Source organism: Suricata suricatta, chromosome 12 (assembly GCF_006229205.1).
Source record: "Suricata suricatta isolate VVHF042 chromosome 12, meerkat_22Aug2017_6uvM2_HiC, whole genome shotgun sequence".
Classification (NCBI taxonomy): domain Eukaryota; kingdom Metazoa; phylum Chordata; class Mammalia; order Carnivora; family Herpestidae; genus Suricata; species Suricata suricatta.
This window is the reverse complement of record NC_043711.1, coordinates 10046020-10060101: the sequence shown is the minus strand read 5'-3', so window position 1 is coordinate 10060101 and position 14082 is coordinate 10046020. Positions and strand designations below refer to the sequence as shown.

Genomic DNA, 14082 nt, shown 5'->3' with positions numbered 1-14082 from the left:
GTTTGCACTCATAGGTCTAGCAGGAAAACAAGAGAGACCTAATGGAGAACCAAGGGGAGCGGAGGAGGGAGAGAGAGTTGGGGAGAGAGAGGGATGCAAAACTTGAGAGACTATTGAATGCTGAGAATGAACTGAGGGTTGAAGGGGAAGGGGGAGGGGGGAAAAGAGGTGGTGGTGATGGTGGAGGGCACTTAAGGGGTAGAGCACTGGGTGTTGTATGGAAAACAATTTGACAATAAAATATTATGGAAAAAAATAAAAAGCAAAAACAAAACTCTTTAAAAAAAGGAAAAAATTTTAAAACAATACACAGATTCAGGAAATTTGGAGAATATAAATCGGCACACACACAAAACTCAGTTGAACAGCTAAACTCAGCATGAAACGTACCATGTGAAAACAACAACTTAAATGTATTTAAATCGTATGAGACAATCTCAGAAAAGCAGGTGGGGGAAAAAAGTGCAGAAATGTGTGATTTGGAAAATGAGTGGATTCTGAAACTTGGAGATGAAAGAAATTACACAGAAGTACTGCGCCATCCTTGAAAAAGGTATACCCAGAGGGTATTGTTAACAGTGCTGATACTTCTGCACTTTTGAACTGAAAGTGAAGATATACAGAAATGGCCAGTAATGGTGGGAATGAGGTTATCACATTTGATGTGGGAGTTTACATGTAAGCAAGGTGGAAAGGCTACTATGAACCTTGTGGTAATGAATTAGAGTTGGAGTCATCAGTTTGAACTCGCTTTAGCTTAACATAGATATGGAGGCTTACATATGGACTCAGGCATGGACGTCTGCTTAGACACAGAGTAGTAAACACTCAGATGTTGCCTTCCCTGGTCAGCTCCTGGGATATAGAGGCCCTGGTAGCAACAAGCACAGCTGGCTCCCGTGTCTTGGTTCTAATCCCATGTTCCAATCAGATGGAACCGGGCCCCTTGCAGAACAAAAATGCTTTTAAGGATCAGAATGGAAATACCAGGAGCAGGAGCATCTTTTCCTTTAGGACAGAAATGTAATGCTACTGCCAAAAGCCAAAAATAATAGGCATATTCCAAGCAGACATGTCAGCTAGCTGAAAAAGATCCACATTACCAAAGCTGGAACAATTGGAGCATCATAATAAACCCAGATTACATACTAAATTTCAGGGAGCCCACACCAAAATAAATAATTAAACAATAAAGACAAGAAACACCCTCAAGTGCAGAATAACAAGGACTTACAGAGATGTGGGGAGCTACAAAGATCAGCCATTCAGCAGCCTGCAGGCAAGGAAGTATCTCTCCCTGTGGGGAGCTGCCAGAAATACAAAGATCAGCTGTCTGCAGGCTAGGGAAGTGTTATTCCCGATTCAGGGACTGGAGACAGCCAGACTGGAGAGCCAGTAGAACAAAGATCAGTCGCCTGAAGACTAAAGTAGTGTTAATCGCTCAACTGCTCAGTGCTGCAGTCTGCCAATCTGAGCATTTTTACAGATCCCTTAGGCCCTACGTTGAAGTTGCAGTTTCCATTTCAGTTCTGGTCTCTCCTTATTTACTTGACCCTGTTTCTTAGCAACCAACCTAGGTCAGCAGCCTTGCTTCCCGCCTTGAACCCTTTATAGGTGTGTGTATTTTCTCAATAAACTAAGTCTTGATCAGAAACTTTGTCTTGCCTCCACTCTCTGTGCTCCTTGCCCTACCCTATTCTTACTCCCTCCCTCAGGAACCTGCATCGACGGGCCAGACAAGTGGTGCCCCAATGTGAGGCCTGAAAATGAGGGACCCGATGAAGAACACCGATCGGGTAAGAAAAGAGTCGACTACATGTAAATCTTGCAACGTAGCCCACGGCTCGGGTGAATAGGAGTCGACTGCATGGGAACCTGTCACAGGGCCCATGGCTCGGGTAAGTGATCGGTGAATTTAGGGCAGGAATTAAGCAAATGGTCTAAACAGAGACCCTCAGAGCACAGGGAGTAAAGGTTAAGAAAAAAGCAATTATTAGAATTTTTTCAGTTCCTCCATGAAGTCTAAGTGTTTTTCTAAATGTAGAAAGAAAATAAGGAAAGTGAGTTAAGGAAAGAGATTGCCCAGTTAAGTGTTTTTCTAAATGTCTCAGTCTTGTTTGTAAAACCTCGGTGGGAGGGAATGTTATAGCCTCTGGTGTGTGTGTGTGAGTGAATGTTTTGGTCTCCTCATTAGAGGGGGCTCCCTAAACTTTGTTTGTCTTTGCGTCACTGTGTTATAAGAAATAAGGGATAAGAAATAAGGGATGGGCAATACAGAGTCTGTTATACTTGTTTCGGGTTGCTGCCTACACTCCCCCATAGAGATAGGCAGAATTAGAGTGAAGAATGTAAATTAAGTTTTGAGCCATATGGAGTCTAATGAGGACTGTATATAGATTTTCTTCCACCCTGAAAATGGTGCCAGTAATCTGTAAGAGTCACCTGTCTAAACCTCCAGAGATAAGCTAGTTCATCATCTAAATTTTAAATGCACATGTGCTTTTTGTCTGGGGTATGGAGTGGAAGGCTTCACGCAGCATTACTTCCCACTCCGGGACCGCACCGAGATGTCGGTCGGCCCTTTAGTAAATCTATGTTCCTTTGCCTTGTGGAAGTGAGGGCTTCTCCCTCACTCATTTCCCAGGTTGATGGCTATAATTGGAACTAAATATTGTTGGTCTAACTCGGGACAGAGACCTGAAGGAATATTTCCCTGCAGGTGCCAGACTCATTTTGTTCTGGGGAAGATTCCTTCTCTTCTCTGGACTGACATGGATTGCCTAATTCTATTGGTTAAACAAAGCAATATAAAGCAAAAAAGAGCCTCAAACCTGCTCTTCTGTCAGAGCTGACAAAATTTTAAACTGGAAATTCTTCTTTGCTCCCTGGGGAGCCTCTCCTTCTTCTCCCTTCCCCCATTATTCTATACCGCCCCATTGCCCAGGGCAACCAGAGGGCCATCAAATTGCCAATCTCTGGCTGGGGAGAGGCCAATTTGCATAACACTAGCTTCTCCCTCTGCCTTAGGTGATAAGAAACAAAGGACCACAAAAATCAGGTTTTTTTGCACCAAATTTCAAGGTTAAAATCAACTATAGGGAACAAAGTGTCCTACATGGGCTCAAACAAAACTTATTCAGTGTTTAAGCTTAAGTTTGTTGGTTTAAGATAAAAACAGAAATTTATGTTCTATCTAAATCTGCCAGAAGTCAAATAGGTTCCTATGATCTCTACTCCAATTTTTAACAAGTGTATGTTAAAAGGATGGTTAATTTGGTCTGTTCTATAGTTTTCATGAGTAATTGTCAAAATAGTTTTAAAGGTTCTTAGTAACTTAAAACGTTAAGGTTTTACTTGATAATAAATTGAGATTGAATTCATTGGCTGTCTAACAAGTTAAAACTAAAGCACAAGCCACAACTAGTGATTGATATATTAATATAGGATGAGGTCTGTAGATGCTTGGGCTATTAATTTGTGGCAAAAACAACTGGGAATATGTAAAAAAAGGTATAAGAACTAAAATTGCATTTTTGTTTAGAGTAAAAGAAAGTAATTTTGTCCTAAATTAGATTGGTTGTTTGAAAAGAATTGGCTTTAGGACAAAGTTTAAGGGAAAGGAAATCATTAAAAAGAATTTTATGTGTGAGGTTGAGATGAATGGAATATTAAAGGTACATTGGTATAAGGTTAAAATTCTGCTTTTCTCTCTTTCAAAGGACAAGTTTTTCCGGACCTTTGGTCTGCTCTTGATAAGACTATGTAAATGAAGAGTTTCTCTTTTGTTAAGAAGACAAAAGCTTTAGGTCTTATCTTTATCAGGTCTTTGATTGCTTAGTTAAAACTTCTGTGAGGTTAAAAAGGATTTAGGTTTTACAAAAAAATCCCAAAGGCAAATAAGATCTTTTATTGCCACTTTGGTTAAAGAAATAAAATTTTCAGATTAGTAACGATTTGTAAATCTATTTAGGATATGCTTGTAATTTCGTAAGGTTTTTAACAAATTCCCAGTATTCAAATGATAGAGAAGTCTTTTAACCAATTAGGCCCTTTCATTGAGGATGCCAAATTACTTTAAAAAGCACTGTATACAATGATACACCTTAGGTCCTATAGCATGGGTAAATGCTGCAGCTGATCATATGTATTTGCAATTCCTAAAGTCTTAATGTTTTGGTATAAGAGCATTACTTAACACCTTTAATAATCAAAATATAAGTGTCACTAATTTTCTAGATTTTGTCACAAAACGTGTTTCTTCTTCAAGGAAAGTTGTAAAAAAGACTTTTAAAACAAATACAGTATTTAACATTTTTTAGATTAATACTAAAATGGGTATAAATTTCCAGAGCTAAAAGCTAATTCAAGCCAAACAAAAATTAAAAACATAGGGTTTAGTAAACTAATAAAGATTATAGTTTTGTAACTCTTGTTGGAAACATTGTTGCTCCTTTGGTGTTTGCTTATCCAGATTAAGAGACTTTCTCTTAAGATATCTATGATATACAGAAATGTCATAAAGTATTTGTTTGTCTAGAGCATTTATCTTTTCTCTCTACTTAAACTGTCTGGAATTCTAAAACTCAGCGAGTATTCTTTCTTTCATGGCAGTTATAATTGTTTGCAGAAATTCAATAAGAATCTGTTCATTTTTTTACTAGGACACCACTGGAAATACTGGTTATTTTACCAAGGCTTTGACTGGAATGTAGAATAATTAAAAAGCAAACTGTAACTTAACAGCCTTTATAATAAAAGACAGAGCATTTATGTACTTTAAATGATTTTCAAAAACTATTGGGAGATATCAATTAAATTCAGCCTCTTTTAAAGCTGTCTACTAGAGATCTTATTCCTCTGTTTGAGATCTTGCATAAAGACTTCCATCCAAATTGCAAACGAGAGTTAGCTCCTTTGGACCTGGAATCCTTATCTAAAGTTAATGAGGCTTTACAAGGGGCCATGCTTACAAGGATTAATTACAGTAAGCCTTGGTCTTTAATAATTTTACCAAATAAACATTCTCCCACTGCTTGCCTATGGCAAGAAGTAATATTAGAATGGCTCTATTTATTAGCTACTCCTAAGAAGGTTTTGGCCCAATATCCATCCTTAGTAGCTCAAATAATTATTAAGGGGAGAAGAAGAAGCAGAAAATTGTTTGCTCAAGAGCCAGCAGAAATTGTCCTTCCGTATTCTGTTTTCAGACTCTATGTGGTTGGGCTCTTTTCAGCAACTGATACTGCAACAGTGCCTGTCTACAAGACAGGAATTTTAGGTTTACTTTTAGAATTACAAGTTAAAGTACAACTACGCCAGGAGCCTTTTTTCATAGGACACTTTAGAGCTCATTCTAAATTGCCTGGCCCCCTCTCTAAGAATGCTTTAGCTGACTTTCACACTAAAATCGCTTGTTTAACTATGTATCCTGTGCATGAAGCCCAAGAGAGTCACAAAATTCATCACCAAGGCTCTAAAGCTCTGAGACTACAATTTAAGGTCACTCGAGAACAGGCACGACAGATAGTAAAACAGTGCCCTTCCTGTGTTGTGCATCTACCCGTTCCTCATTTGGGAGTAAATCCTCAAGGACTAGGGCCCAATGCCATCTGGTGAATGGATGTAACACACATTTTAGAGTTTGGAAATCTAAAGAATGTCCATGTGAATGTTGATACCTACAGCAGCTTCCTATATGCTACCTTACAAACTGAAGATGCAGGAAAGCATGTCGTTGCACACATGCTTTCTGCATATCAGTGTTAGGGATTCCAAAACAAATAAAACTGACAACGGACCCGGATATACTGGGACCGTGTTCTCTAAATTCTGTCAACAGTTACACATTAAACACATCACTGGATCCCTTATAACCCACAAGGACAAGGTATAGTAGAACGGACACATCTATCCTTAAAAAATACCCTTGAAAAGAATAAGAAAAGGGGAATGGTACCCCATCAAGGGATCTCCCAGAAATCTTTTACATCATTCACTCTTTATTTTAAATTTTTTAACTTTGGATAAAGAAGGACGCTCTGCTGCTGAACGTCTCTGGCACAATGAGACGCAAAAAAACTTTTGCTACCATGCTTTGGAAGGACCCCTTGGATAATAAATGGCATGGTCCGGACCCAGTTTTGATCTGGGAATGAGGAGCAGTGTGCATCTACTCACAGCAAGCAGATGCAGCACGATGGTTGCCAGAGAGACTAGTAAAGCAAATTGATCATAATACTCAGCCTTCCAGGGAGAAAAAAATCTCCTTGAGAAATATCCCTGTCTTTTCTTTTAGGTACTATGTTTGGGAAACGGTGACACCTTCTCTGGATGGTTGGAGAAATAAAATTAAGAAGCTTCAAGAGGACCTGGAGAAGAGGGGGAAGGAACTCATCGACAGTCCTTTCCTCAGTGGATTTCATGGACTTCTACCCTAACTCCTCCCACTTTTAGGACCTATTGCGGGCTTATTGATCTTGGTGTCCTTGGACCCTGTTCTATTCAATAAGGTCATGGCATTCCTAAGGCAGCAAATAGATGCTATCAAGGTGCAGCCTACCCAGGTCCATTATCACAAGCTCGATATGGCTGATCAGGAGGCCAATGAAGAGCTATATTATGGCAAGAGGCACGGGCTAGTTAGCCAAGATGGGTAAGAGAGGCCTTACCATACTATCAACCTAAGACAGGCTACTCAGACACAGGCTTCTGGGTGTGCCCATGACGGGTAAGAAGGATTGGCAGGCTTCCAACCTAAGACAGGCACAGTCCTTCCCTTGCCTGTACTATCATATTCTGGAAGAAGCCCTTGTTTGAAATAATTTCAAAGGAGGACCTGTGGGGAGCTGCAAAGATCAGCCAATCAGCAGCCTGCAGGCAAGGAAGTGTCTCTCCCTGTGGGGAGCTGCCAGAAATACAAAGATCAGCCGTCTGCAGGCTAGGGAAGTGTTATTCCCGATTCAGGAACTGGAGACAGCCAGAATGGAGAGCCAGTAGAACAAAGATCAGTCGCCTGAAGACTAAAGTAGTGTTAATCGCTCACACACTCAGTGCTGCAGTCTGCCAATCTGAGCATTTTTACCCATCCCTTAGGCACTACGTTGAAGTTGCAGTTTCCATTTCAGTTCTGGTCTCTCCTTATTTACTTGACCCTGTTTCTTAGCAACCAACCTAGGTCAGCAGCCTTGCTTCCCGCCTTGAACCCTTTATAGGTGTGGGTATTTTCTCAATAAACTAAGGCTTGATCAGAAACTTTGTCTTGCCTCCACTCTCTGTGCCCCCTGCCCTACCCTATTCTTACTCCCTCCCTCAGGAACCTGCGTCGACCGACCAGCCGGGCCAGGACAGACAAATATGGACCAGACACAGAGATATTCTGCTCTCAGAGAAGGGAAGGAAAACTCCCACTAGTTACAGATGGGGCTGCACATGGACAATCCCTACAGGAGCACTGAATGAATAACCACAGTGGGGAAATTTGACAAAACCCATAGCAGCCAGGACATCAGTATCTACATCAATGAGAAATAGTTTTGTTGATAGTGTGAATCCTTGACATCATGAGATGAACATAGCAGCTTCCCTCTCTTGTCTTCACATCCAATATCCATGGCCATAGTCTACTCATGAACAAAAGCATAAGGCGTGTCCAAAAGAAGATTATTTCACAGAATGCCTGACCAGTAGTCCTCAAAACTATCAATTGCTTTCTAGAACAAAGGAAGTAAGAAAAAGTCACAGTGTGTGGAACTCAGCAAAGAGAAAAATTAAATGTAACATGGGAGGGACAGCTGTGTTCATAACAACAGAAACTGGTAAGGGAGCTTATTGAACTCTCTGAGCTACCACTGCAAATATTTTGTAAATGTACAACTGTTAAACAATTGAGTTGATTGCAAAATTTAAAAATTAATGAAATGCAAAATCTTTGGAAACATGTCCCTAAGACTCCACTATATACTGTGTACAAGCAGTCTCCCTGCTTTCAGTTTCTATCAGTAAAATAAAATAATGATGCCACATACATCGTTTGAAAAAATTTCAATAAGATGACTATATCTGACATTGTTTCTAGAACACATTTAAGAATGAATGAAAAGATTCATCTGAAGTTTTGTATCCACCCCTCAGAGACCCATCTTGCCTCCCATCTCATGCTCATGGTGTTATTTCTATCCATCAATATCCCTCTCACACTCTGAACGCAGTAATAGTTTCTTTGTCACAATTACTTGGGTCTCTTTTCCATAAAGCAGACCTGTTCATAGCTGTCCTTGACATAATACCTACACTTACTAGTCACTAATTTCAGAATTACATTTCAACCCACTGGCAAAACATGAATTTCTTTGGTCTCACTGTGGGTTCATTCTGCAGACCCAGTTCCTGATGGATAGTGAAACAATAAGACGGATTTCTATCAAGGAACACAACTGCTACTTTACTTAGTCTCTAAATTTCCTCTGCTGCTGTTTCTTCCTGGACTACTCACTGCCTTCTTCCCCCCAAAAGAACGACAACAGCACTGTCAAGCCTCAATAACTATAGACTTATATGCAAAGGCTCACAAACACCCATGAAAAAGTCATCCTTTTTGAAAACAATTAAAAATAAAGAGTCAGCACTTGGGGATCTACTTCCCCAGATTTCAATGCAACATCATTTTATCACATTTATTTACTTTTACACATTTATTTACTTTTACATCTCTTACTGTTTCCTGTGTGTACCAAGACAGAAGAAACAATGTCTTAGTCATGTATTTGTTCACAGAATAAATGGTAGTGTCTGCCTCACATTAATTGCTAAAAAGAAATTTGACAAATAACTGCAATTAACAAATGGTTCAATAACGATAAACAGCTAAACTCAACAATGCAAAACCAGAAATGATTAAAAACAACCCTAATAAGAAAATATAGAGTAATAAAGGAATTCAGCAAAGTTGCAGGATATAAATCAATACAAATGTAAAACTCAGGTGACCAAGAGAATCCTACCTTCAATGTACATGTGAAAAAAAAAAACCATCTAACTGTAATACAATTGCATGACATAGTATCAGCAAAACACCTTGGCTAAAAAAGAAAAGTGCAGAGAAACAAGATTTGGGAAAAGAAAAGAGTCCATAAACCTGGACATCAAAGAAATTGCACAGAAGACTGTCTCTGCACTGGAGGAAATGTATCACGGAGGGTACTGTCAACAACGCTGATAGTCCTGCACATGTGAACTGAAATTCAACATCTAAGGAAATGGGAAGTAAGTGGTAGGAATGAGGTTATCACATTTGGTGTGGGACTTGACATGTAATCAAGGTGGACTAAGTCTTATATTTCTTCGTTCCTGAATCAAAGCTGGAGCTATCATTATGAACTTGCTTTTGCTTAATTAAAAATGTAGAGAGTTACATATACACATGTATGGATGTCCATATATACACTGAGTAGTAAACACTCATATTTTCCTTGCCAGGTCAGATAAGGGGATATAGAGACCGTGGAAACAACAAGCACAGCAGGTACCAAGATCTTGACTCTCATCCATGATTCCATAAAATAAAACAGGGCTCCTTGCAGAAATGAATGACTGTTGGGCTCCGGAGGGAAATACATTAAGCTGAGCATGAGCTGAAGCATCTTTCCTATAACACATCATGAAATGATGTCTCTCAAGAGCCAAGAATGATGGAGACAGGCAAAAGGGACATATCAGCTAACTGAAGGAGTTCTCCATTGCCAAAGCTGAAACAATTTGAGCAACAAAATAAACTAGGATTGCATTATAACACAGAGTATATAGTGTAAATAACTGAAAAATAAATCCTGAAAACAATCTCGAGTTCAGAAGACAACCAATGATTTGCAGAAATATTCTATTCTTAAGGGGGTGTAAGACAGCTACCACTACATAAAGATGGGATTGCACATAGAAAGTTCCCACAGGAGTACTGGATGGAAAGGAAGGGGAAAGAGAAACCTGATAAATATCATGTCAACCAGGACACCAAGATCAACACCATGAGAATTATTCATGCTGACAGTGTACCCTTGATGTCATGAGATGAACATGCCTGTTTCCCTCCCTCCTCTTCTTGTCCGTCACCCACAGTCCCAGTCTGCTCATGAACAAAAGAAAAATAAGGCAAGTCCAAACAAAGATTATCTTGCAGACTGCCTTCCTAGTACTCCTAAACTATCCATGTATCAGGAGCAAATGAAACCTAAGAAAAAGCCACTGCATATGGATCCTCAGCAGATATGAGGATTAAAATTAACCTGTGTGAGAGAATGTGTTTGTAATCGTAGAAACAGAGAAAAGAGCTGAGGAGAACCCCCTGAAAAATCACAGCAACTTTGTTTTGTAAATGTAAAACTGTTACAAATACTAAAGCAAAAGTTAAAATTAGTAATGAAATGCAGAACCACTGGAAACACTGTGCTCTGAGATCATCCCGAAGGTTCTCTTACATGTATGAGCAGCAGCATCACTGCTGTCAGTGACTCTTTCCATCAGTAAAATAAAAAATTACGACAGACAGTTTGAAAGTTTTCAATGCAATAATGACTGTATCTGCATTGTTTCTGGTAAACATTTAAGAATGAATGAAAACACTCATCTGAATTTCTCTATTCATGATTTCCACCCCCTCAGAGACCCACTCTGTGCCTCCCATCTCACACTCATGGTGCAATTCCAACCCTCAATATCCCCTCTCCCTCTCTGAATGCAGTACTAGTTTTTCCTCACAATGACCTGGGTCATTTTTACATGGAAAAGACCTCGTCATGACTGTACCCTGACATAAAACCTGCACTTAAACTCACTAATTTCAGGCTTCAATTTCCACCCTCGAGCCAAAAACTAAGATTGTTAATCTGACTATTGCCTACCCAGGCAAGATCATTTGGGTTCATTTCACAGTCCCTCCTCCTGATGGTTGGTGAGACAGTAAGAAGTATTTCGAATTCCAGCAGCACAACTTCCACTCTACTTAATCTCTGAATTTCCTCCTCTGCTGTTTCTGCACTGCCCACTGCCTTCGTCTCAAGGAAAGATCTCAACACCACATACAAGGGTCGTGATCCATAGGCTTCTCTGGGAAACTACATGGTCTCCTATGAAAGAGTCCTCTTTCTTGAAAACAATTACATATAAAATAAAGAGAAACGTTAGGGGATCTACTTCCAAAGGTTTCAGTGCAATCTCTCAGTATCAATTTATTCAGTTTTACAATTGGTTCACAAAGTAAGGACTATGACAAAAGAAACACTGCATTAGTTACATATTTATGCACAGAATAAATAGTAGTGTGTACCACAAAATAATTGCTGGGGAAAATGATTCTTAAATGACTCCAATTAACAAATGGTGCAATACTGGTAAACAGTCACTCCCAACAATGATAGAACAAGCAATTAAAACAGAGGAAAGTCTGTCGAGAGATGAAGGCCCATTGAGGAAGCACTAACTCTGGAGGAAACAGATCAGGGAGAGATGGTTGAGTACATTCATCTTTTCCCTCCACAATCAAAACCTTAGTGAGCAGGGCCTGATACCACAAACTCCCCTTAACTTATTGTGCCTGGTGATGCCCCTGAAACAACTACAGATGCAAAGGTCCCTCCCACCATAACACGTTTCCCCAGCACCTCGGAAGAGGCCGCGGCTCACCAAGATGTTAGCCCAGAACAGCGTGAGATCGATGACCCACTCTGTCCCATGGATGATTGCTGGGGTTGGAAGTTATGACCTCAGGAATGAAAGAGACATGGCCCCACTTGTGAAGGCTCTAGAAAATGCAGCTCTGCCCTCATATCACTTGAGATGACAGGAGTCAACTTCATGGGTGCAGCAAAGGCTTTTTCATTTTTTTTATAATAGTTTATTGTCAAATTGGTTTCCATATAACACCCAGTGCTTCTCCCCACAAGTGCCCCCCACCATGGCAAAGGCCTTTTCAATATCTGTAACACTAGGGCATAAACTCCCATGAGACTTTTTAATGAAATACTTTTTTGTCTCTCTTCCCTGTAAGAGACTTGGGTCTCTGGAGCTCAGAGAGAAAAATAGAAAGCAAACTTGTCCCAGTGTTGGGACACAGCCTCGGCATTCCCTGATGGTCTCTGATCCCATTAAACCCTCCTATCCCACAACGAGGTCCCCTGTCCTTAGAGGTTCTCACTAACAAGTCAGAGCACCCCATAGTAAGTGTCAAGTTCTGGATTTACAGAAATCTGTGTCCCCTAATAGGAGGAGATGGGGCAAATAGGTGATGGGAAATAAGGAGTGGTGATGAGAACTTGGTGTTTTATGGAAGAGTTGAGACACTATGTTACACAACTGAAGTGGTATTACACTGTATGTTTACTTTATAGGAATTAAAATTTTTCAAAGAATTAGGGGTGACTGGGTGGCTCACTTAAACGTCCCGACTTTGGCTCAGGTCATAAACTTATGGTCTGTGGGTTTGAGCCACACATCAAGCCAAGGGTTGACAGCTCAGAGCCTGCAGCCTGCTTTGGATTGTGTCTCTGTCTCTCTCTGCCCCCCCCTTCTCTTTCACAAAAGTAAATAAACATAAAATGGAGGAGCCTGGGTGACTCAGTCAGATAAGCATCCAAATACGGCTCATGTCATGAATTCATGATTTGGGAGTTCGAGCCCCATGTCGGGGTCTGTGCTGACAGCTCAGAATATGGAGCTTGTGTCAGATACTCTCTCCGTCTCTTTCTCTCTCTCTCTCTCTCTCTCTCTCTCTCTCTCTCTCTCTCTTTCTCTCTCTCTCTCTTTCTCTCTCTCTCTCAAAAATAAACAAATATTAAAAATCTTTTTAATAAAATAAAAACTAATCAGAAACTTTTTGCTGCAAAACTATGAATCAGATGATAGGAAATAACCATTATGGCTTACAATCCATTGGGGGGCCTCTGGGGGTCAGGTGATGAGGAGATATGAGTCTTACTCTATCTCACTCCCCACAGGTTAGGTCCATGTGTGTTTCCCGCTATCACTGCCTAATCTCTGCAACGCAGCAGTAAATAAGATGCAGGGTGCAACAATCAGAGTAGCTGTATTGTTAGTGAAATCTGTAAAGAGCCTATTGTTGTAGGAAGTACTAAGGGAAATCAGCTGCCCACCAAAAATTAAAAGAAAAGTAATAATGCATCCCTGGGAGAATCACCAAGAATGACACCATCAAGGCCTGAAACAGCAGAAGTCACTATTTCTATTACCTTCACACTTAATTTATGTTTTGGACAGTGTGAGGGAAAACTAGAGATTGCATAGTGGAGGTGGATTATTGTAAACTAATCACACAATTTGCAGATGCTTCTGCTCTCCCAGACATGATCTCATTCCAAGGTGGATGGACACAAAACCTGGAAAACTTGTATATAACTTCTGATATGCTCAGTGGTTTTCATCCAAAAGCAATACCCTATCAGATACTTGCTTCCTACCCAGAAGAGAAACGTTTTGCATTTACTCAATTGCTCCTCCTATCACATTATAAGTACTCAATAGGCTATGTTATATATCTATTTTATAAAATCCATGGAATTGGGGCACTGTGGTGACTATGTTGGTTTAGCATCTGAAATTGGTCCAGGTGATGATATCGCAATTCATGGGTTTGAGGCTGGGTCTGCTCTGTGCTGACAGCTCAGACTCAGGAGCCTGCTTCTGATTCTGTGTCTCCATTTCTCTCTCTGCTCCTTATACTCCTTTTTATGAAATGAATATACATTTAAAAATTTAAATTCCATCTGATACAATTTAATAAGAGGTCTAAACAGGTTTAAGGAAATCTGGAAAATGGGTGCCTGGGTGGCTCCGTCAGTTAAACGTCCAACTCTTGATTTTGGTTCAGGTCATGATCTCATAATTTCTGATATTGAGCGCCACTCTAGTCTCGGATCTGAAAGCATGGATTCAGCTTCATATATTCTCTCAGTCTCTCTCTGCCCTGCCCACATTCTCTGGCGCTCACTCTCAAAATCGATAAATAAGCCTTAAAAACCTACAAAATAGATGCCCATAATGGATGAAAAACTTTTAGCAACTGAATACTATAGAAAG

General features: G+C 40.1%; 1 pseudogene; it reads right to left on the bottom strand.

Annotated features, from left to right (window-relative positions):
* Positions 1 to 14082, bottom strand: part of LOC115274346 — a 19262-nt pseudogene that overhangs the window by 4115 nt on the left and 1065 nt on the right.